This window comes from Oncorhynchus nerka, linkage group LG3 (assembly GCF_034236695.1).
Source record: "Oncorhynchus nerka isolate Pitt River linkage group LG3, Oner_Uvic_2.0, whole genome shotgun sequence".
Classification (NCBI taxonomy): domain Eukaryota; kingdom Metazoa; phylum Chordata; class Actinopteri; order Salmoniformes; family Salmonidae; genus Oncorhynchus; species Oncorhynchus nerka.
Window position 1 is genome coordinate 81539760 of NC_088398.1, and position 22355 is coordinate 81562114.

Consider the following 22355-nt stretch of genomic DNA (forward strand, 5'->3'; position numbering starts at 1 on the left):
GTGTGGTGGTGTAGTGGTACCAGGAGAAGTGGGCCCTATGTAGTGGTGTGGTGTGGTGGTGTAGTGGTACCAGGAGAAGTGGCCCTATGTAGTGGTGTGGTGGTGTAGTGGTACCAGGAGAAGTGGGCCCTATGTAGTGGTGTGGTGTGGTGGTGTAGTGGTACCAGGAGAAGTGGCCCTATGTAGTGGTACCAGGAGAAGTGGCCCTATGTAGTGGTGTGGTGGTGTAGTGGTACCAGGAGAAGTGGTCCTATGTAGTGGTACCAGGAGAAGTAGTCCTATGTGTGTTGTAGTGGTACCAGGAGAAGTGGGCCCTATGTAGTGGTGTGGTGGTGGTGGTACCAGGAGAAGTGGTATGTGCTGGTACCAGGAGAAGTGGCCCTATGTAGTGGTACCAGGAGAAGTAGTGTAGTGGTGTAGTGGTACCAGGAGAAGTGGTCCTGTGTAGTGTAGATGTACCAGGAGAAGTGGTCCTGTGTAGTGGTACCAGGAGAAGTGGTCCTATGTAGTGGTACCAGGAGAAGTGGCCCTATGTAGCTGTGTAGTGGTACCAGGAGAAGTGGCCCTATGTAGTGGTGTAGTGGTACCAGGAGAAGTGGCCCTATGTAGTGGTGTAGAGGTACCAGGAGAAATGGTCCCTATGTAGCTGTGTAGAGGTAGCAGGAGAAATGGTCCCTATGTAGCTGTGTAGAGGTACCAGGAGAAGTGGCCCTATGTAGTGGTACCAGGAGAAGTGGTCCTGTGTAGTGGTGTAGAGGTACCAGGAGAAGTGGCCCTATGTAGTGGTGTAGTGGTACCAGGAGAAGTTGCCCTATGTAGTGGTGTAGTGGTACCAGGAGAAGTGGGTCCTGTGTAGTGGTGTAGTGGTACCAGGAGAAGTGGCCCTATGTAGTGGTACCAGGAGAAGTGGCCCTGTGTAGTGGTGTAGTGGTACCAGGAGAAGTGGGTCCTGTGTAGTGGTACCAGGAGAAGTGGTCCTGTGTAGTAGTGTAGTGGTACCAGAAGAAGTGGTCCTGTGTAGTAGTGTAGTGGTACCAGGAGAAGTGGGTCCTGTGTAGTAGTGTAGTGGTACCAGGACAAGTGGCCCTATGTAGTGGTGTAGAGGTACCAGGAGAAGTGGCCCTATGTAGTGGTGTAGAGGTACCAGGAGAAATGGTCCTGTGTAGTAGTGTAGAGGTACCAGGAGAAATGGTCCCTATGTAGTGGTGTAGAGGTACCAGGAGAAGTGGCCCTATGTAGTGGTACCAGGAGAAGTGGTCCGATGTAGTCTGGTGTAGAGGTACCAGGAGAAGTGGTCCTATGTAGTGGTGTAGTGGTACCAGGAGAAGTGGTCCTATGTAGTGGTGTAGTGGTACCAGGAGAAGTGGCCCTATGTAGTGGTACCAGGAGAAGTGGCCCTATGTAGTGGTAGTGGTGTAGTGGTACCAGGAGAAGTGGTCCTATGTAGTGGTACCAGGAGAGTAGTCCTATGTAGTGTTGTAGTGGTACCAGGAGAAGTGGGCCCTATGTCGTGGTGTGGTGGTGTAGTGGTACCAGGAGAAGTGGCCCTATGTAGTGGTGTGGTGTGGTGATGTAGTGGTACCAGGAGAAGTGGCCCTATGTAGTGGTACCAGGAGAAGTGGCCCTATGTAGTGGTACCAGGAGAAGTGGTCCTATGTAGTGGTACCAGGAGAAGTGGTCCTATGTAGTGGTACCAGGAGAAGTAGTCCTATGTAGTGTTGTAGTGGTACCAGGAGAAGTGGGCCCTATGTTGTGGTGTGGTGGTGTAGTGGTACCAGGAGAAGTGGCCCTATGTGCTGGTACCAGGAGAAGTGGCCCTATGTAGTGGTACCAGGAGAAGTAGTCCTATGTAGTGGTGTAGAGGTACCAGGAGAAGTGGTCCTGTGTAGTGGTGTAGATGTACCAGGAGAAGTGGTCCTGTGTAGTGGTACCAGGAAAGTGGCCCTATGTAGTGGTACCAGGAGAAGTGGCCCTATGTAGCTGTGTAGAGGTACCAGGAGAAGTGGCCCTATGTAGTGGTGTAGTGGTACCAGGAGAAGTGGCCCTATGTAGTGGTGTAGAGGTACCAGGAGAAATGGTCCCTATGTAGCTGTGTAGAGGTAGCAGGAGAAATGGTCCCTATGTAGCTGTGTAGAGGTACCAGGAGAAGTGGCCCTATGTAGTGGTACCAGGAGAAGTGGTCCTGTGTAGTGGTGTAGAGGTACCAGGAGAAGTGGCCCTATGTAGTGGTGTAGTGGTACCAGGAGAAGTTGCCCTATGTAGTGGTGTAGTGGTACCAGGAGAAGTGGGTCCTGTGTAGTGGTGTAGTGGTACCAGGAGAAGTGGTCCTATGTAGTGGTGTAGTGGTACCAGGAGAAGTGGGTCCTGTGTAGTGGTGTAGTGGTACCAGGAGAAGTGGCCCTATGTAGTGGTACCAGGAGAAGTGGAAGTGGGTGGTGTAGTGGTACCAGGAGAAGTGGGTCCTGTGTAGTGGTACCAGGAGAAGTGGTCCTGTGTAGTAGTGTAGTGGTACCAGAAGAAGTGGTCCTGTGTAGTAGTGTAGTGGTACCAGGAGAAGTGGGTCCTGTGTAGTAGTGTAGTGGTACCAGGACAAGTGGCCCTATGTAGTGGTGTAGAGGTACCAGGAGAAGTGGCCCTATGTAGTGGTGTAGTGGTACCAGGAGAAGTGGCCCTGTGTAGTGGTGTAGAGGTACCAGGAGAAGTGGCCCTATGTAGTGGTGTAGTGGTACCAGGAGAAGTGGTCCCTATGTAGTGGTACCAGGAGAAGTGGCCCGATGTAGTGGTACCAGGAGAAGTGGCCCTATGTATGTAGTGGTACCAGGAGAAGTGGCCCTATGTAGTGGTGTAGTGGTACCAGGAGAAGTGGCCCTGTGTAGTGGTACCAGGAGAAGTGGTCCTATGTAGTGGTGTAGTGGTACCAGGAGAAGTGGCCCTATGTAGTGGTGTAGTGGTACCAGGAGGTGTAGTGGTAGAGGTACCAGGAGAAGTGGCCCTATGTAGTGGTGTAGTGGTACCAGGAGAAGTGGCCCTATGTAGTGGTGTAGTGGTACCAGGAGAAGTGGTCCTATGTAGTGGTACCAGGAGAAGTGGTCCTGTGTAGTGGTGTAGAGGTACCAGGAGAAGTGGCCCTATGTAGTGGTGTGTAGTGGTACCAGGAGAAGTGGTCCTGTGTAGTGGTGTAGTGGTACCAGGAGAAGTGGCCCTATGTAGTGGTACCAGGAGAAGTGGTTCTATGTAGTGGTACCAGGAGAAGTGGCCCTATGTAGTGGTGTAGTGGTACCAGGAGAAGTGGCCCTATGTAGTGGTACCAGGAGAAGTGGTCCTATGTAGTGGTACCAGGAGAAGTGGCCCTAGTGGTGTAGTGGTACCAGGAGAAGTGGTCCTATGTAGTAGTGTAGTGGTACCAGGAGAAGTGGTCCTGTGTAGTGGTGTAGTGGTACCAGGAGAAGTGGCCCTATGTAGTGGTACCAGGAAAAGTGGCCCGATGTAGTGGTGTAGTGGTACCAGGAGAAGTGGCCCTTTGTAGTGGTACCAGGAGAAGTGGCCCGATGTAGTGGTGTAGAGGTACCAGGAGAAGTGGTCCCTGTAGTGGTGTAGTGGTACCAGGAGAAGTGGCCCTATGTAGTGGTAGTGGTACCAGGAGAAGTGGCCCTATGTAGTGGTACCAGGAGAAGTGGCCCTATGTAGTGGTACTAGGAGAAGTGGTCCTGTGTAGTGGTACCAGGAGAAGTGGTCCTGTGTAGTGGTGTAGAGGTACCAGGAGAAGTGGCCCTATGTAGTGGTGTGGTACCAGGAGAAGTGGCCCGATGTAGTGGTACCAGGAGAAGTGGCCCTATGTAGTGGTACCAGGAGAAGTGGTCCTGTGTAGTGGTGTAGAGGTACCAGGAGAAGTGGTCCTGTTTAGTGGTACCAGGAGAAGTGGTCCTGTGTAGCTGTGTAGAGGTACCAGGAGAAGTGGCCCTATGTAGTGGTGTAGTGGTACCAGGAGAAGTGGCCCTAAGTAGTGGTGTAGTGGTACCATGAGAAGGGGCCCTGTGTAGTGGTACCAGGAGAAGTGTGTCCTATGTAGTGGTGTAGTGGTACCAGGAGAAGTGGCCCTATGTAGCAGTGTAGTGGTACCAGGAGAAGTGGCCCTATGTAGTGGTGTAGTGGTACCAGGAGAAGTGGTCCTATATAGTGGTACCAGGAGAAGTGGCCCTATGTAGTGGTGTAGTGGTACCAGGAGAAGTGGCCCTGTGTAGTGGTGTAGTGGTACCAGGAGAAGTGGCCCTATGTAGTGGTGTAGTGGTACCAGGAGAAGTGGCCCTGTGTAGTGGTGTAGAGGTACCAGGAGAAGTGGCCCTATGTAGTGGTGTAGTGGTACCAGGAGAAGTGGCCCTATGTAGTGGTACCAGGAAAAGTGGCCCGATGTAGTGGTGTAGAGGTACCAGGAGAAGTGGCCCTATGTAGTGGTGTAGTGGTACCAGGAGAAGTGGCCCTATGTAGTGGTGTAGTGGTACCAGGAGAAGTGGCCCTGTGTAGTGGTACCAGGAGAAGTGTGTCCTATGTAGTGGTGTAGTGGTACCAGGAGAAGTGGCCCTATGTAGTAGTGTAGTGGTACCAGGAGAAGTGGCCCTATGTAGTGGTGTAGTGGTACCAGGAGAAGTGGTCCTATATAGTGGTACCAGGAGAAGTGGCCCTATGTAGTGGTGTAGTGGTACCAGGAGAAGTGGCCCTGTGTAGTGGTGTAGTGGTACCAGGATAAGTGGCCCTATGTAGTGGTGTAGTGGTACCAGGAGAAGTGGCCCTATGTAGTGGTGTAGTGGTACCAGGAGAAGTGGTCCTATATAGTGGTACCAGGAGAAGTGGTCCTGTGTAGTGGTGTAGAGGTACCAGGAGAAGTGGCCCTATGTAGTAGTGTAGTGGTACCAGGAGAAGTGGGTCCTGTGTAGTGGTGTAGTGGTACCAGGAGAAGTGGGTCCTGTGTAGTCGTGTAGTGGTACCAGGAGAAGTGGTCCTATGTAGTGGTGTAGAGGTACCAGGAGAAGTGGCCCTATGTAGTGGTGTAGTGGTACCAGGAGAAGTGGGTCCTATGTAGTGGTACCAGGAGAAGTGGCCCTATGTAGTGGTACCAGGAGAAGTGGTCCTATGTAGTAGTGTAGAGGTACCAGGAGAAGTGGTCCTGTGTAGTCGTGTAGTGGTACCAGGAGAAGTGGCCCTATGTAGTGGTACCAGGAGAAGTGGCCCGATGTAGTGGTGTAGAGGTACCAGGAGAAGTGGCCCTATGTAGTGGTACCAGGAGAAGTGGCCCGATGTAGTGGTGTAGAGGTACCAGGAGAAGTGGTCCTGTGTAGTGGTGTAGTGGTACCAGGAGAAGTGGCCCTATGTAGTGGTACCAGGAGAAGTGGCCCTGTGTAGTGGTACCAGGAGAAGTACCAGGAGAAGTGGTACCAGGAGAAGTGTCCTGTGTAGTGGTACCAGGAGAAGTGTGTCCTGTGTAGTGGTGTAGAGGTACCAGGAGAAGTGGTCCTATGTAGTGGTGTAGTGGTACCAGGAGAAGTGGTCCCGATGTAGTGGTACCAGGAGAAGTGGCCCTATGTAGTGGTACCAGGAGAAGTGGTCCTGTGTAGTGGTGTAGAGGTACCAGGAGAAGTGGTCCTGTGTAGTGGTACCAGGAGAAGTGGTCCTGTGTAGCTGTGTAGAGGTACCAGGATAAGTGGCCCTATGTAGTGGTGTAGTGGTACCAGGAGAAGTGGCCCTAAGTAGTGGTGTAGTGGTACCATGAGAAGTGGCCCTGTGTAGTGGTACCAGGAGAAGTGTGTCCTATGTAGTGGTGTAGTGGTACCAGGAGAAGTGGCCCTATGTAGTAGTGTAGTGGTACCAGGAGAAGTGGTCCTATGTAGTGGTGTAGTGGTACCAGGAGAAGTGGGTCCTATGTAGTAGTAGAGGTACCAGGAGAAGTGGTCCTATGTAGTCTTGTAGTGGTACCAGGAGAAGTGGTCCTATATAGTGGTACCAGGAGAAGTGGTCCTGTGTAGTGGTGTAGTGGTACCAGGAGAAGTGGCCCTATGTAGTAGTGTAGTGGTACCAGGAGAAGTGGGTCCTGTGTAGTGGTGTAGTGGTACCAGGAGAAGTGGGTCCTGTGTAGTCGTGTAGTGGTACCAGGAGAAGTGGGCCCTATGTAGTGGTGTAGTGGTACCAGGAGAAGTGGGTCCTGTGTGAAAAGTTCTATGTTTTCCTAGACATTTACTGTCAAAATCCCACTGTTTAAACAACAACAATGTGATGTTCTAGACTTATGTTATGTTCCACAACAATCATTAAACCACGAGATGAATTTCAAGGTCTGGGGGAAAAAACAAAACAAATATATATATAGATATTTTTTTGAGGTTGTAATTGCCCTTTAATTCAATTGAGCAAAACAGATACGCCCCCCATTGATACAAATCAGAATTATACCATTCTGTCAGGTAGGCCTTCATTGATACAAATCAGAATTATACCATTCTGTCAGGTAGGCCTTCATTGATACAAATCAGAATTATACCATTCTGTCAGGTAGGCCTTCGTTGATACAAATCAGAATTATACCATTCTGTCAGGTAGGCCTTCATTGATACAAATCAGAATTATATCATTCTGTCAGGTAGGCCTTCATTGATACAAATCAGAATTATACCATTCTGTCAGGTAGGCCTTCATTGATACAAATCAGAATTATACCATTCTGTCAGGTAGGCCTTCATTGATACAAATCAGAATTATATCATTCTGTCAGGTAGGCCTTCATTGATACAAATCAGAATTATACCATTCTGTCAGGTAGGCCTTCATTGATACAAATCAGAATTATATCATTCTGTCAGGTAGGCCTTCATTGATACAAATCAGAATTATATCATTCTGTCAGGTAGGCCTTCATTGATACAAATCAGAATTATACCATTCTGTCAGGTAGGCCTTCGTTGCAGTCAACATGTAATTAGGAAGGTTATTTGTGAAAGCCATGAGAAATACTCATATAAACATTACATGATGATTGATTTGTACATTGCAAATAGCTTACTAAACCTAGGCTACATACAAAAATGTTTTCAATACCTGGTGTGCATACCCATTGTTGTCTTATCCTACCTCATTTGCACATGCGGTTTTTAGACTTTTTCTAATGTATTATTGACTGTATGTTTGTTTGTTTACTCCATGTGTAACTCTGTGTTGTTGTTTGTATGTTTGTTTACTCCATGTGTAACTCTGTGTTGTTGTTTATTCCATGTGTAACTCTGTGTTGTTGTTTGTTTGTTTACTCCATGTGTAACTCTGTGTTGTTGTTTGTATGTTTGTTTACTCCATGTGTAACTCTGTGTTGTTGTTTGTATGTTTGTTTATGCCATGTGTAACTCTGTGTTGTTGTTGTTGTTTGTTTGTTTACTCCATGTGTAACTCTGTTGTTTGTATGTTTGTTTACTCCATGTGTAACTCTGTGTTGTTGTTTGTATGTTTGTTTACTCCATGTGTAACTCTGTTTGTATGTTTGTTTACTCCATGTGTAACTCTGTGTTGTTTGTATGTTTGTTTACTCCATGTGTAACTCTGTGTTGTTGTTTGTATGTTTGTTTACTCCATGTGTAACTCTGTGTTGTTGTTTATTCCATGTGTAACTCTGTGTTGTTGTTTGTATGTTTGTTTACTCCATGTGTAACTCTGTGTTGTTGTTTGTGTCAAACTGTTTTTGCTTCATCTTGGCCAGGGGCCTGTTGCACAAAACTAGGATAAGGGATTAAGCCAGGATATCTTGGTGATCCTGGCTCAATTGATCCGTAATCCGGTTGCACTAAAGATGGATAGGGGGCAGGAGGATATGTTATGGTATAAATTACCATGGAGATTTATTCTGTGGAGCTAGCCTGCTCCAGACCAGGCTAAATTCCAGGATCTATTTAATCTCATCCCTAATGTCAGTCAGCAGTCACCACAAATGGAAACCAATAGTTATTTCACTGCTCACTATACATTGTTATCACATATAACTAGACCCACTGTTATTATTTAAACGTTTGTGATCATTAATTTCAATGATTTTGGATAAAAATGATTTTTAGATGATGTTGCTATCATTAGATAATTTACAGTTTCCCATAGACTATAAGGCTATATATAAAATGATAGAATATTAGGGCCACAGAGGAAAAAAAAAAACACAAGTCATAATATTGTAACCAGTTGTTTTAAAGGAGGACAGTTGTTAAAATGACAGATGTGGGGCATTTCGTGAAATTGTACTTCAGTATGGTTTCATAAACAAAGACATGCTGATGTGCCAGAATATTAAGTATCACATTGTCATAAGTATCAAAACTGTAAAAACAATATGTAGCTTTTCTGCAGAAAGAACCAGCCTCATAAATTTATGACTTTATCCTTTTTCTTCAGTGTGGCCCTAGTACTCTGTCATATAAACAAAAACACATTCCATATGAATATAAAAACACAATGTGTAACATTATGTTCCTTTATTGAATAAGGACAAAACAAAGCAGGTAAACCATCAGCTCCTTTCGAAACTGAAGTCACAGTGACTCTACAAGATGGAAAGCACAGAATCCAAGCATATTATACAAAATGATACATACACATTCAAAGGTCTGTATATAACACACCCTGCATGTCTGCACACTAAAATAAATGCAGGACAAATCCATACACATCAACTGAACAGACAAATGAATGGATGCAGTAGCCTCCCTGCAGCCTTGTATTACACACAGTATACCGCACAAACATCATAAGAGGCCAAATTAGGGTCAAAAACGAACCCAAAAAACCCAAATTCCTCTGCCACCGCAGGACATATTTAACCAAAATTGAAAGCACACATACTAACTAAAATAATTCAACACATATTGGTCCCTCAGCAGCCGACCACTGTCGTCATCAGGAAGATTGCCGGATTGTCCCAGTCCATGGCTGGTGGCACTCTGGGGGGCCCTCTCCTTCCTCAGGCAGGCCACATTGTGGAGGACAGCACAAGCCACAGTAATATCACATGCCCTAACAGGGCTGACCCTTAATTTGTGAAGGCAGTGAAAGCGTGCCTTCAGGAGGCCAAAGGTCATTTCAACTCTGGCCCTGGTCCTGGCATTGGCATGGTTGTAGGCCTGCTGTGCTTCCTGGGGTCTGTGAAAGGTGTCAGGAGAAAAGGCTGGCAGCCATACCCCCTGTCTCCCAGCAACACACCAGAGAATTCACCCCTGTCAACACAAAATCTCATCATTACTACCTCATAAACAGTGATATTCTTGACACAGCCATGATGGTTATAAATAGGGGTTGTGTGGCTTACCTTGTGATAGGCACTGATAGATTTCAGAGGCCCGAAAGATTCTGAGTCATGGACTGAGCCAGGCCATTTTGCCACAACATTGCTGATCACACAGTCAGCATTGCAGACCATCTGAAATCATAAGATGAGGAATATTACACCAATCAATGCACATCACTGGCAATGCAGAGTGTTCGTCAATGGACAATATCAAAAAGTTATGTTCACCTGAACATTAATGCTGTGAAAGGATTTCCTATTCACAAAATCGGCCTCATGGGCACCTGAGGGGGCTTTTATCCTTATGTGTGTGCAGTCCACTGCACCAATGACATTGGGTAAACCTGTCACACAAAGTAATGAGTCTCCTACTATGTGTTAACAGTTGTCCTGTAATTTGTAGATCCTCTTACCTGCAATCCTATAGAACTCTCTTTGATGTCACAGAGTCTTCTGTGGCCAGGGAAGGAGATGAAGACATCTGCTAATGCTTTGATAGCCAGACACACACTCCTTATTGTGCGGCAAATTGTGGCCTTGTTCAGCTGTTCTGCATCCCCCACTGAGTACAGGAAGGCTCCACTAGCAAAAAAGCGCAAGGCCACACAAACCATTTGCTCCACACTCAGTGCATGGCTCCGTGCAGTGCGGTGCTTAATCCTGGGACCCAGTAGTCTGCATAGATACCTGATGCCATCTGCAGAAAACCTGTATCTTTCATATAGATGGTCATCAGGGAAGGCCAGTGGGTCCAACCGGTCCCTGAAGACCCTTTCTCGCCTGAAGGCTCTCCTCAGCACAAGTGCTTCTTCATCCACCACATCTGTTGCAAACGAATGGGCATGCCATTGTCAGAGCAGAAAGGAACACACAATTTTGGGCCTTCATATAGGCTAGTGGCCACACCTGGTGCTGGGGGGTGGGCAAAAGAGGGCGATGCCTTTTAACGATGACTTGGTTGTACTGATTGCTGGGAAAATTAAAAAAACCTTAGAAAGATGCCACCGTCCTGTGCTCACAATAAGAGCTCATATGTCATGGCTCATTGACTTTACGAGAATATACCTAATTTTTATTTTGAGCTGTGTCATCTTCTTGGAGCTGGGAGGAAAGAAAATAATGATTAATACATTTGTGTTACAGTTAGCATACAGTGTACATTGAAGGCATATCTCACCTCCCTCTCAAGTTTTTTTATTTCAAGTTCCAGTTTCCTAATTGTCCTCTTTTTTATTTCGGACTCCAGTGCAAGATTTTCCATCTTTTTCTTCTTGTACTGAATGTCTGTCAGTTCTATTTGGCGCCGGAGGTGGTTGCCATACAACTTTCTGATAGCTTGTGAGCTCTGTGAACACAATACAATTAGCGCAGCTGGAATTTGGCAGGATGTGGTGTCCTTTTATTAATACGCACTATGTTGCCAGGCTGGTTTTCCCACTGTATAGCATCTGGGTCCTGTAAAAGAAATTAGATTTTTTGATTTTGATGAGGACTCCTCACCATTGTAGAGTAAATAGTACTTTCACAGTCTTAACATGATACCTCATGCCTTCTGGAATCCAGAGAGATGGTCTCCTCCTCATCATCGTCTCCATCATGTGCTGTTGTTGCTGCACTGGGGCCTTCACCCTATCACATTCATATTGAAGCTAGTAGACAAGACATGCCAGGCCTACAGTATGCCTTTGATGGAGTGCTCACTGGATCAGCATAGTCTGGTGCTTGTGCTGGTGGCTCTAACAGGAACACAGTGCTGCCAGGCACTGCAAGGCAATAGGTAAATCAAAGTCAGACAGTCCAAAATGATTCAATATGAATGTGGTTGTATCCCATGTAGAGATGGAAGGACATACCTTGAATGAAGCGGGTGGCATCTTGGGAGGAACCTATGCTCGTCTCTTTCCCCCCAGGGATCCCCTCTAAGACGGGCCTGCCTTTATTTAGCTCCAAGGCCATGTCCTCTGCTGGGGTAAGGTCAGCCTTTGGTGACCCACCACCCGTGCCTTGTCTGTGGGTATTCTTTTTCAATATATTGTGAACTCATATCTGCAGTGCATTTCAATTAAAAATTTAACCGTTTCATAATTACAGTACAACTGCATTTTTGGAGATGTGAATTAAATATTTGAATTGTAATTGTGATGTTTCAGCGGAGCGGTGAGTGTGTAATTGTGCACTACTTACGCATTCAGGCGGTCTGCAATACTTTGCCACGCTTTTTCTCTTTGCTTTATCACTGTGGCGGTGTTGCCTTTCTTCTTAATTATATCTTTTACCTCCTCGTATGCCTCCATGAGGATTTGTGCTTCCGACGGGGAAAAGTACGCGGCTCTAGTTGCCATGGTAAATCAGTTAATCTGTGATCTGTGGCGGGGTCTATTTGAGTGAGCCGTGAGCGCGCACCTATCCAGGATTGGTTTCACCTGGCTTAATGAATCCGTGTCTGCTCATCCTGGCTTGGTCTTTGTGCAACCAATTAAGCCTGGACGCACATGTTTTGGCTTCATTGAGCTCAGCTGAGTCATTTATCCCGGATGTCTTAATTCTACTTTTGTGCAACAGGCCCCAGGTCTCAGTTGTAAATGAGAACTTGTTCTCAACTAGCCTACCTGGTTAAATAAAGGTGAAATAAAATAAATCAATCAAAAAATTTTTAACATTTACTGGTAAATATCATCAGTTGAAACGTCTTTCATTCCCTACCGGCTACCGATGTTGTTCTTCTGTGAGCTGCTCCATGCAACGACCAGTTGAAAGAGGAACGCTTTTGATGCCTGAAGATGATATTCTGCCCTCATGTGAATATACACTGCTCAAAAAAATAAAAGGGAACACTAAAATAACACATCCTAGATCTGAATGAATGAAATATTCTTATTAAATACTTTTTTCTTTACATAGTTGAATGTGCTGACAACAAAATCACAAAATTATCAATGGAAATCAAATTTATCAACCCATGGAGGTCTGGATTTGAGTCACACTTAAAGTGGAAAACACACTACAGGCTGATCCAACTTTGATGTAATGTCCTTAAAACAAGTCAAAATGAGGCTCAGTAGTGTGTGTGGCCTCCACGTGCCTGTATGACCTCCCTACAACGCCTGGGCATGCTCCTGATGAGGTGGCGGAGGTGGTCTCCTGAGGGATCTCCTTCCAGACCTGGACTAAAGCATCCGCCAACTCCTGGACAGTGACGCGGGCGGCCGCAGCGTGCTCTCTGTGCAGCAGGTGGGGGTCATGGTTCAAGGAGCCTCCAGCAGGGCCTGGCTGACGCGGGCGGCCGCAGCGTGCTCTCTGTGCAGCTGCTCCAGACGCTGTTGGTCGCTCCAGCCTCTCTAGCAGACAACGCTCCTCCCACCGCGCCTCCAGGATGGCACGCTCCAGCCTCTCTGCTAACGCCCTCTGTCTTGGCTGCCTGATACTCCCATAGTCGTCGCAGCTCCGTCTCCTCCCCCGGGCCAAGGTGGTCCAACAGGAAGGGGAGAGGGAGCGGGGGCCTGGATGGTCTTCCTCTGGGGCCTCTTTGTTGGACTGGCTCGGGGAACTGGGGCTGTGGGGTAGGATGGGAGAGGTTTGCCTCACGAACATCATGGCAGAGCAAAAGGTGGAGGTTTGGGATGTCTGAGCCCAAGTATGAGCCACTTGCATTCCTCCCACCAGATCTGCTTTGCAGTGAAGAGTCAATCCCTATGCCAAGAGAAGAAAAAGAAGAGGAAAAAGGAATGGGGTTAAAAGAAAAAAACATTGACTGTCTAATGTCCTTTCACGCCAACTAATTACTGTGAAATAATCCGAACGGTAATGACCTTTGACCTGTGATCTGTGTTCTGGGAAATCTGTGTCATTTTTAAGAGGTCTGACTATGGCCATCACACTTAATGTGTGTGTGTGTGTGTGTGTGTGTGTGTGTGTGTGTATGTGTGTGTGTGTGTGTGTGTGTGTGTGTGTGTGTGTGCATGCGTGCGTGCGTGTGCGTGTGTGTGTGTGTGTCTGATGTTAAAGACCTGTGGAATCCTGTTGTTGTGTAACTGACAAACTCGTTGTGACAATATATTGTCCTCCCAGTCACACAGAAAAATAGATATGATCAAATCTGCTCTACTGACTTTTAACATTTACAACATGGCAAAAACACAAAATGACAGTTAAAAAAAAAAGAAGATTATTGTGAACAAATTACTTTAATTAAATCGTCAACAAAACATCCTTAGGCCTTTGTGTAATGATGAGATGAGTGTGAGAAAGAGATGCAGAAGGATGGGAAAGGCACAGATAGAACAATGAGCCAGATGTTCCACCAGATCTATAAATCTGATCTAAATCTGATTCGGTTGGCATTTCCACTCACCACCAAATATGGAAGCACAGTGGCCGGCGGTCGGAGAAGATGGAGCAAGATAGATAGATAGAGAGAGAGAGAGAGAGACAGAGAGAGAGAGAGAGAGAGAGAGAGAGAGAGAGAGAGAGAGAGAGAGAGAGAGAGAGAGAGAGACAGAGAGAGAGAGAGAGAGACAGAGACAGAGACAGAGACAGAGAGAGAGAGAGAGAGAGAGAGACAGAGAGGGGAGAGAGACAGACAGAGACAGAGAGAGAGAGAGAGAGAGAGACAGAGAGACAGAGAGAGAGAGAGAGAGAGAGACAGAGACAGAGAGAGAGAGAGAGAGAGACAGAGAGAGACAGAGACAGAGACAGAGAGAGACAGAGACAGAGACAGAGAGAGAGAGAGACAGAGGGAGAGAGAGACAGAGACAGAGACAGAGAGAGAGAGAGAGAGAGAGAGAGACAGAGAGAGACAGAGAGAGACAGAGACAGAGACAGAGACAGAGAGAGAGAGAGAGAGAGAGAGAGAGAGAGAGAGACAAGGCAAGAAGGGCATTCTATGCCATCAAAAGAAACATAAATTTCAACATACCAATTAGGATTTGGCTAAAAATACTTGAATCAGTCATAGAGCCCATTGCCCTTTATGGTTGTGAGGTCTGGGGTCCGCTCACCAACCAAGACTTCACAAAATGGGACAAACACCAAATTGAGACTCTGCACGCAGAATTCTGCAAAAATATCCTCCGTGTACAACGTAAAACACCAAATAATGCATGCAGAGCAGAATTAGGCCGATACCCACTAATTATCAAAATCCAGAAAAGAGCCGTTAAATTCTACAACCACCTAAAAGGAAGCGATTCACAAACCTTCCATAACAAAGCCATCACCTACAGAGAGATGAACCTGGAGAAGAGTCCCCTAAGCAAGCTGGTCCTGGGGCTCTGTTCACAAACACAAACACACCCTACAGAGCCCCAGGACAACAGCACAATTAGACCCAACCAAATCATGAGAAAACAAAAAGATAATTACTTAACACATTGGAAAGAATTAACAAAAAACAGAGCAAACTAGAATGCTATTTGGCCCTACACAGAGAGTACACAGCGGCAGAATACCTGACCACTGTGACTGACCCAAAATTAAGGAAAGCTTTGACTATGTACAGACTCAGTGAGCATAGCCTTGCTATTGAGAAAGGCCGCCGTAGGCAGACATGGCTCTCAAGAGAAGACAGGCTATGTGCTCACTGCCCACAAAATGAGGTGGAAACTGAGCTGCACTTCCTAACCTCCTGCCCAATGTATGACCATATTAGAGAGACATATTTCCCCAGATTACACAGATCCACAAAGAATTCGAAAACAAATCCAATTTTGAAAAACTCCCATATCTTTTGGGTGAAATTCCACAGTGTGCCATCACAGCAGCAAGATTTGTGACCTGTTGCCACGAGAAAAGGGCAACCAGTGAAGAACAAACACCATTGTAAATACAACCCATATTTATGCTTATTCATTTTATCTTGTGTCCTTTAACTATTTGTACATTGTATATATATATATATATATATAATATGACATTTGTAATGTCTTTACTGTTTTGAAACTTCTGTATGTGTAATGTTTACTGTTAATTTTTGTTGTTTTTCACTTTATATATTCACTTTGTATGTTGTCTACCTCACTTGCTTTGGCAATGTTAACACATGTTTCCCATGCCAATAAAGCCCTTGAATTGAATTGAATTGAATTGAGAGAGAGAGAGAGAGAGAGAGAAAGAGAGTAAGTAAGATAGATTTTTCCCAACATCTTGCACATTTTCTCATCAATGAAACATTTGATCTCAATACAGTTTTTTGTTCCCAAAACTAACATCTGTTACAAACACAGTAGACTAAGTTCTGTAGACTGTACCCCTTGCCAAAGTTTTTTTAAATGGCATTGTTTAGAAGGAGTGCAAGGCAGTGGCGGTCCGTACTATTTAAGAACGATTATTATTTTTCATGAGCATGGCCTTATTTCTATTACAGGATATTGGATGACTGTCATTCATATTCCATTCACCCAGCTCAATGTAACAGTGACAGGTTTAGGTTACTGTCATTCATATTCACCCAGATCAATGTAACAGTGATGGGTTTAGGTTACTGTCATTCATATTCACCCAGTTCAATGTAACAGTGATGGGTTTAGGTTACTGTCATTCATATTCACCCAGTTCAATGTAACAGTGACAGGTTTAGGTTACTGTCATTCATATTCACCCAGTTCAATGTAACAGTGACAGGTTTAGGTTACTGTCATTCATATTCACCCAGTTCAATGTAACAGTGACAGGTTTAGGTTACTGTCATTCATATTCACCCAGTTAAATGTAACAGTGACAGGTTTAGGATACTGTCATTCATATTCACGCAGTTCAATGTAACAGTGATAGGTTTAGGCTACTATATCATACTCAAATGTTCCATATACCGATCATGAATTTGCTACAACCAACAAGAACTAAAGCCTATGAATGAAAATGTACAACGTAGATGCAGTCCAACAAAGAGGCCCCAGTATTCCTTCTCGCATCTACGCGCTCTCCTGCAGTAGAGGCACCTTTTCTCTTTCATCTGTAGACTTCACAACACATCAGCTGTGTGTGTAACGGCAGATCTCCTCTTCGTCTGAAGAGGAGCAAGGATCGGACCAAGATGCGGCGTGGTAAGTGTTCATGACGATTTTAATAAGAAAAGCACTGAACACTATGAAACACAAAAACAATAAACGAATATGTGAAATAACCAAACCGAAACAGTACCGTGTGGCGACAAACACACACACGGAAACAAACACCCACAAACCAACAGTGAAACCCAGGCTACCTCAGTATGATTCTCAATCAGGGACAACCAGGCTACCTCAGTATGATTCTCAATCAGGGACAACGATAAACAGCTGCCTCTGATTGAGAACCATACCAGGCCAAACACAGAAATAGAAAAAACATAGAAACAGAAACATAGACTGCCCACCCCAACTCACGCCCTGACCATACTAAATAAAGACAAAACAAAGGAAATAAAGGTCAGAACGTGACAGCAGGTGACCAGGTGAAAATACCTTTCCAAACCATACCATAACCGCTACACACAGCCAACATCGTTAGCGTCATAGTAACGTCCTTGTCAACATCAGCTAATAGAACTAACTTGTTGTAAACCCGCTACAATCATGCAGTAAAGTTACAGTGTACAGTCAATAAGCACCAGGCCCCGGTGGCAATAAATGAGTGAAACCAAAAGCTTACCTTGACTTGGTAGAGTTCCAGTGTTGTGTTGAATAGTGATAGACAGCTACTCCAGCTAACCCTCTGTTTTGAGCAGGGTGTTTCAGTAGGCTAAACTAGCTAGCTGCATTTGCTAGCTAAGAAAGTGAAACTGAAAAAATATTTTAAAAATCCCTCTCTCTTGCTTCTTCAATTTTGAATAAATTAATTTGTTAAAACCTGTTCAACTATTGTCTGTCTCTCTTTGAGTCAACTACTCACTTATGCTTGTGCTTTCAGTACTAGATTCATTCTCTGATTCTTCGATTTGGTGGACAACATGTCAGTTGATGTTGCAAAAGCTCTGAAAGGTTGGAGGGAGTCCTCTGTAGGTTGTCATAATTACTATGTAAGTCTATGGAAGAGGGTGAGAACCAAGAGTCTCCTAGGTTTTGTATTGAAGTCAATGTATCCAGAGGAGGACGGAAGCTAGCTGTCCTCCGGCTACACCATGGTGCCACCCTACAGAGTGCTGTTGAGGCTACTGTACACCTTCATTGCAAAGCAGTGTGTTTTTAAATCAATTATTTGTTGACGTGTATATATTTAGTATAGTGGTATATAAAATGTATAACTTTTTAAATGTTTAACAATAAAAACTTTTTATTTTTTATTATTCACTGAGGAGGATGGTCCTCCCCTTCCTCCTCTGAGGAGCCTCCACTGGTGCAAGGGGCAAATTGAGTTATTGCACACTCGCACTTCACAGAGGTGGCGCTCCCTAACGGAAAATAAGTAAACACATGCTAGAACGTGCCAACAGGATCTCGCTAGCTCGTGCTTGGATCTGCCCACCTCCTTGCTTGTTCTTCCCACTATGATTTATAGTGGTCTATCTGTAGATCGGACGAGGGGGGAAAACGATTGAATACATTTTAGAATAAGGCTGTAACGGTAACAAAATGTCAAGGTGTCTAAATACTTTCCCATTGCACTGTATATGAGCCAATTAGCATGGTTCCATGGAGGACATCTTAAGATAAACAAAATTCCACCAAAACGATTTAACCCCTTGCATGCAGTTTAAAATTTACATATTTTAAATGTAACCTTCATTTATCTAGGCAAGTCAGTTAAAGAACAAATTCTTATTTACAATGACGGCCTACCGGGGAACAGTGGGTTAACTGCCTTGTTCAGGGGCAGAATAACACATTTTGGCAGTTGCTACACTAACAGTAATGCGTGCCTATGGAAAGCTGATACAGTCAAATCAAATTTATTTATATAGCCCTTCGTACATCAGCTGATATCTCAAAGTGCTGTACAGAAACCCAGCCTAAAACCCCAAACAGCAAGCAATGCAGGTGTAGAAGCACGGTGGCTAGGAAAAACTCCCTAGAAAGGCCAAAACCTAGGAAGAAACCTAGAGAGGAACCAGGCTATAAGGGGTGGCCAGTCCTCTTCTGGCTGTGTCGGGTGGAGATTATAACAGAACATGGCCAAGATGTTCAAATGTTCATAAATGACCAGCATGGTCATGAAGCTAGTCAGACCAGAGAGGGAGGTGAAGCTAGTTAGACCAGAGAGGGAGGTGAAGCTAGTCAGCCCAGAGAGGGAGGTGAAGCTAGTCAGCCCAGAGAGGGAGGTGAAGCTAGTCAGCCCAGAGAGGGAGGTGAAGCTAGTCAGCCCAGAGAGGGAGGTGAAGCTAGTCAGCCCAGAGAGGGAGGTGAAGCTAGTCAGCACAGAGAGGGAGGTGAAGCTAGTTAGACCAGAGAGGGAGGTGAAGCTAGTTAGACCAGAGAGGGAGGTGAAGCTAGTTAGACCAGAGAGGGAGGTGAAGCTAGTCAGCCCAACGAGGGAGGTGAAGCTAGTCAGCCCAGAGAGGGAGGTGAAGCTAGTTAGACCAGAGAGGGAGGTGAAGCTAGTCAGCGCAGAGAGGGAGGTGAAGCTAGTCAGACCAGAGAGGGAGGTGAAGCTAGTTAGACCAGAGAGGGAGGTGAAGCTAGTTAGACCAGAGAGGGAGGTGAAGCTAGTCAGACCAGAGAGGGAGGTGAAGCTAGTCAGCCCAACGAGGGAGGTGAAGCTAGTCAGCCCAGAGAGGGAGGTGAAGCTAGTTAGACCAGAGAGGGAGGTGAAGCTAGTCAGCCCAGAGAGGGAGGTGAAGCTAGTCAGACCAGAGAGGGAGGTGAAGCTAGTTAGATCAGAGAGGGAGGTGAAGCTAGTTAGACCAGAGAGGGAGGTGAAGCTAGTCAGCCCAACGAGGGAGGTGAAGCTAGTCAGCCCAGAGAGGGAGGTGAAGCTAGTCAGCCCAGAGAGGGAGGTGAAGCTAGTTAGACCAGAGAGGGAGGTGAAGCAAGTCAGCCCAACGAGGGAGGTGAAGCTAGTCAGCCCAGAGAGGGAGGTGAAGCTAGTTAGACCAGAGAGGGAGGTGAAGCTAGTTAGATCAGAGAGGGAGGTGAAGCTAGTCAGCCCAGAGAGGGAGGTGAAGCTAGTTAGACCAGAGAGGGAGGTGAAGCTAGTTAGATCAGAGAGGGAGGTGAAGCTAGTCAGCCCAGAGAGGGAGGTGAAGCTAGTTAGATCAGAGAGGGAGGTGAAGCTAGTTAGACCAGAGAGGGAGGTGAAGCTAGTTAGACCAGAGAGGGAGGTGAAGCTAATCAGACCAGAGAGGGAGGTGAAGCTAGTTAGACCAGAGAGGGAGGTGAAGCTAGTCAGCCCAACGAGGGAGGTGAAGCTAATCAGACCAGAGAGGGAGGTGAAGCTAGTTAGACCAGAGGGAGGTGAAGCTAGTCAGCCAAAGAGGGAGGTGAAGCTAGTCAGCCCAGAGAGGGAGGTGAAGCTAGTCAGCCCAGAGAGGGAGGTGAAGCTAGTCAGCCCAGAGAGGGAGGTGAAGCTAGTCAGCCCAGAGAGGGAGGTGAAGCTAGTTAGACCAGAGAGGGAGGTGAAGCTAGTTAGACCAGAGAGGGAGGTGAAGCTAGTTAGATCAGAGAGGGAGGTGAAGCTAGTCAGCCCAGAGAGGGAGGTGAAGCTAGTTAGATCAGAGAGGGAGGTGAAGCTAGTCAGCCCAGAGAGGGAGGTGAAGCTAGTTAGATCAGAGAGGGAGGTGAAGCTAGTCAGCCCAGAGACGGAGGTGAAGCTAGTTAGATCAGAGAGGGAGGTGAAGCTAGTTAGACCAGAGAGGGAGGTGAAGCTAGTTAGACCAGAGAGGGAGGTGAAGCTAGTTAGACCAGAGAGGGAGGTGAAGCTAATCAGACCAGAGAGGGAGGTGAAGCTAGTTAGACCAGAGAGGGAGGTGAAGCTAGTCAGCCCAACGAGGGAGGTGAAGCTAATCAGACCAGAGAGGGAGGTGAAGCTAGTTAGACCAGAGAGGGAGGTGAAGCTAGTCAGCCAAAAGAGGGAGGTGAAGCTAGTCAGCCCAGAGAGGGAGGTGAAGCTAGTCAGCCCAGAGAGGGAGGTGAAGCTAGTCAGCCCAGAGAGGGAGGTGAAGCTAGTCAGCCCAGAGAGGGAGGTGAAGCTAGTTAGACCAGAGAGGGAGGTGAAGCTAGTTAGACCAGAGAGGGAGGTGAAGCTAGTTAGACCAGAGAGGGAGGTGAAGCTAGTTAGATCAGAGAGGGAGGTGAAGCTAGTCAGCCCAGAGAGGGAGGTGAAGCTAGTTAGATCAGAGAGGGAGGTGAAGCTAGTCAGCCCAGAGAGGGAGGTGAAGCTAGTTAGATCAGAGAGGGAGGTGAAGCTAGTCAGCCCAGAGAGGGAGGTGAAGCTAGTTAGATCAGAGAGGGAGGTGAAGCTAGTTAGACCAGAGAGGGAGGTGAAGCTAGTTAGACCAGAGAGGGAGGTGAAGCTAGTTAGACCAGAGAGGGAGGTGAAGCTAATCAGACCAGAGAGGGAGGTGAAGCTAGTTAGACCAGAGAGGGAGGTGAAGCTAGTCAGCCCAACGAGGGAGGTGAAGCTAATCAGACCAGAGAGGGAGGTGAAGCTAGTCAGCCTAAAGAGGGAGGTGAAGCTAGTCAGCCCAGAGAGGGAGGTGAAGCTAGTCAGCCCAGAGAGGGAGGTGAAGCTAGTCAGCCCAGAGAGGGAGGTGAAGCTAGTCAGCCCAGAGAGGGAGGTGAAGCTAGTTAGACCAGAGAGGGAGGTGAAGCTAGTTAGACCAGAGAGGGAGGTGAAGCTAGTTAGACCAGAGAGGGAGGTGAAGCTAGTCAGCCCAACGAGGGAGGTGAAGCTAGTCAGCCCAGAGAGGGAGGTGAAGCTAGTTAGACCAGAGAGGGAGGTGAAGCTAGTCAGCCCAGAGAGGGAGGTGAAGCTAGTCAGGCCAGAGAGGGAGGTGAAGCTAGTCAGCCCAACGAGGGAGGTGAAGCTAGTCAGCCCAGAGAGGGAGGTGAAGCTAGTCAGCCCAGAGAGGGAGGTGAAGCTAGTTAGACCAGAGAGGGAGGTGAAGCTAGTCAGCCCAACGAGGGAGGTGAAGCTAGTCAGCCCAGAGAGGGAGGTGAAGCTAGTTAGACCAGAGAGGGAGGTGAAGCTAGTTAGATCAGAGAGGGAGGTGAAGCTAGTCAGCCCAGAGAGGGAGGTGAAGCTAGTTAGACCAGAGAGGGAGGTGAAGCTAGTTAGATCAGAGAGGGAGGTGAAGCTAGTCAGCCCAGAGAGGGAGGTGAAGCTAGTTAGACCAGAGAGGGAGGTGAAGCTAGTTAGATCAGAGAGGGAGGTGAAGCTAGTCAGCCCAGAGAGGGAGGTGAAGCTAGTTAGATCAGAGAGGGAGGTGAAGCTAGTTAGACCAGAGAGGGAGGTGCAGCTAGTTAGACCAGAGAGGGAGGTGAAGCTAGTTAGACCAGAGAGGGAGGTGAAGCTAATCAAACCAGAGAGGGAGGTGAAGCTAGTTAGACTAGAGAGGGAGGTGAAGCTAGTCAGCCTAAAGAGGGAGGTGAAGCTAGTCAGCCCAGAGAGGGAGGTGAAGCTAGACAGCCCAGAGAGGGAGGTGAAGCTAGGCAGCCCAGAGAGGGAGGTGAAGCTAGTCATACCAGAGAGGGAGGTGAAGCTAGTCAGCCCAGAGAGGGAACAGCCATGTTATGAGGAGGAAATAGCTTTATGATTCCCCTGGGAACAGCCATGTGTTGAGGAGATAGCAGAATGATGCTCCAGGGAACAGTCATGTGAGGAGGAGATAGCAGAATGATGCCCCTGGGAACAGCCATGTGATGAGGAGATACCTTTATGATTCCCCTGGGAACAGCCATGTGAGGAGGAGATACCTTTATGATTCCCCTGGGAACAGCCATGTGTTGAGGAGATAGCAGAATGATTCCCCTGGGAACAGCCATGTGAGGAGGAGATAGCAGAATGATTCCTCTGGGAACAACCATGTGAGGAGGAGATAGCAGAATGATGCCCCTGGGAACAGCCATGTGAGGAGGAGATAGCAGAAGGATGCCCCTGGGAACAGTCATGTGAGGAGGAGATAGCAGAATGATTCCCCTGG

The 22355-nt window shown here is 46.9% G+C and overlaps 1 long non-coding RNA gene across 2 annotated transcripts; it reads right to left on the reverse strand.

The window, feature by feature from the left end:
- Positions 1-9329: 9329 nt before the first annotated feature.
- Positions 9330-10933, reverse strand: LOC135563574 (uncharacterized). 2 transcript variants are annotated; one of them, XR_010460388.1, is made up of 6 exons: positions 10847-10933; positions 10718-10759; positions 10482-10649; positions 10370-10405; positions 9718-10274; positions 9330-9436 (listed from the first exon to the last, which is right to left on the reverse strand). It is a non-coding gene; the product is annotated as an uncharacterized LOC135563574 (long non-coding RNA). The 2 variants fall into 2 exon arrangements; XR_010460387.1 differs by having other exon boundaries at positions 10482-10759.
- Positions 10934-22355: the final 11422 nt, after the last annotated feature.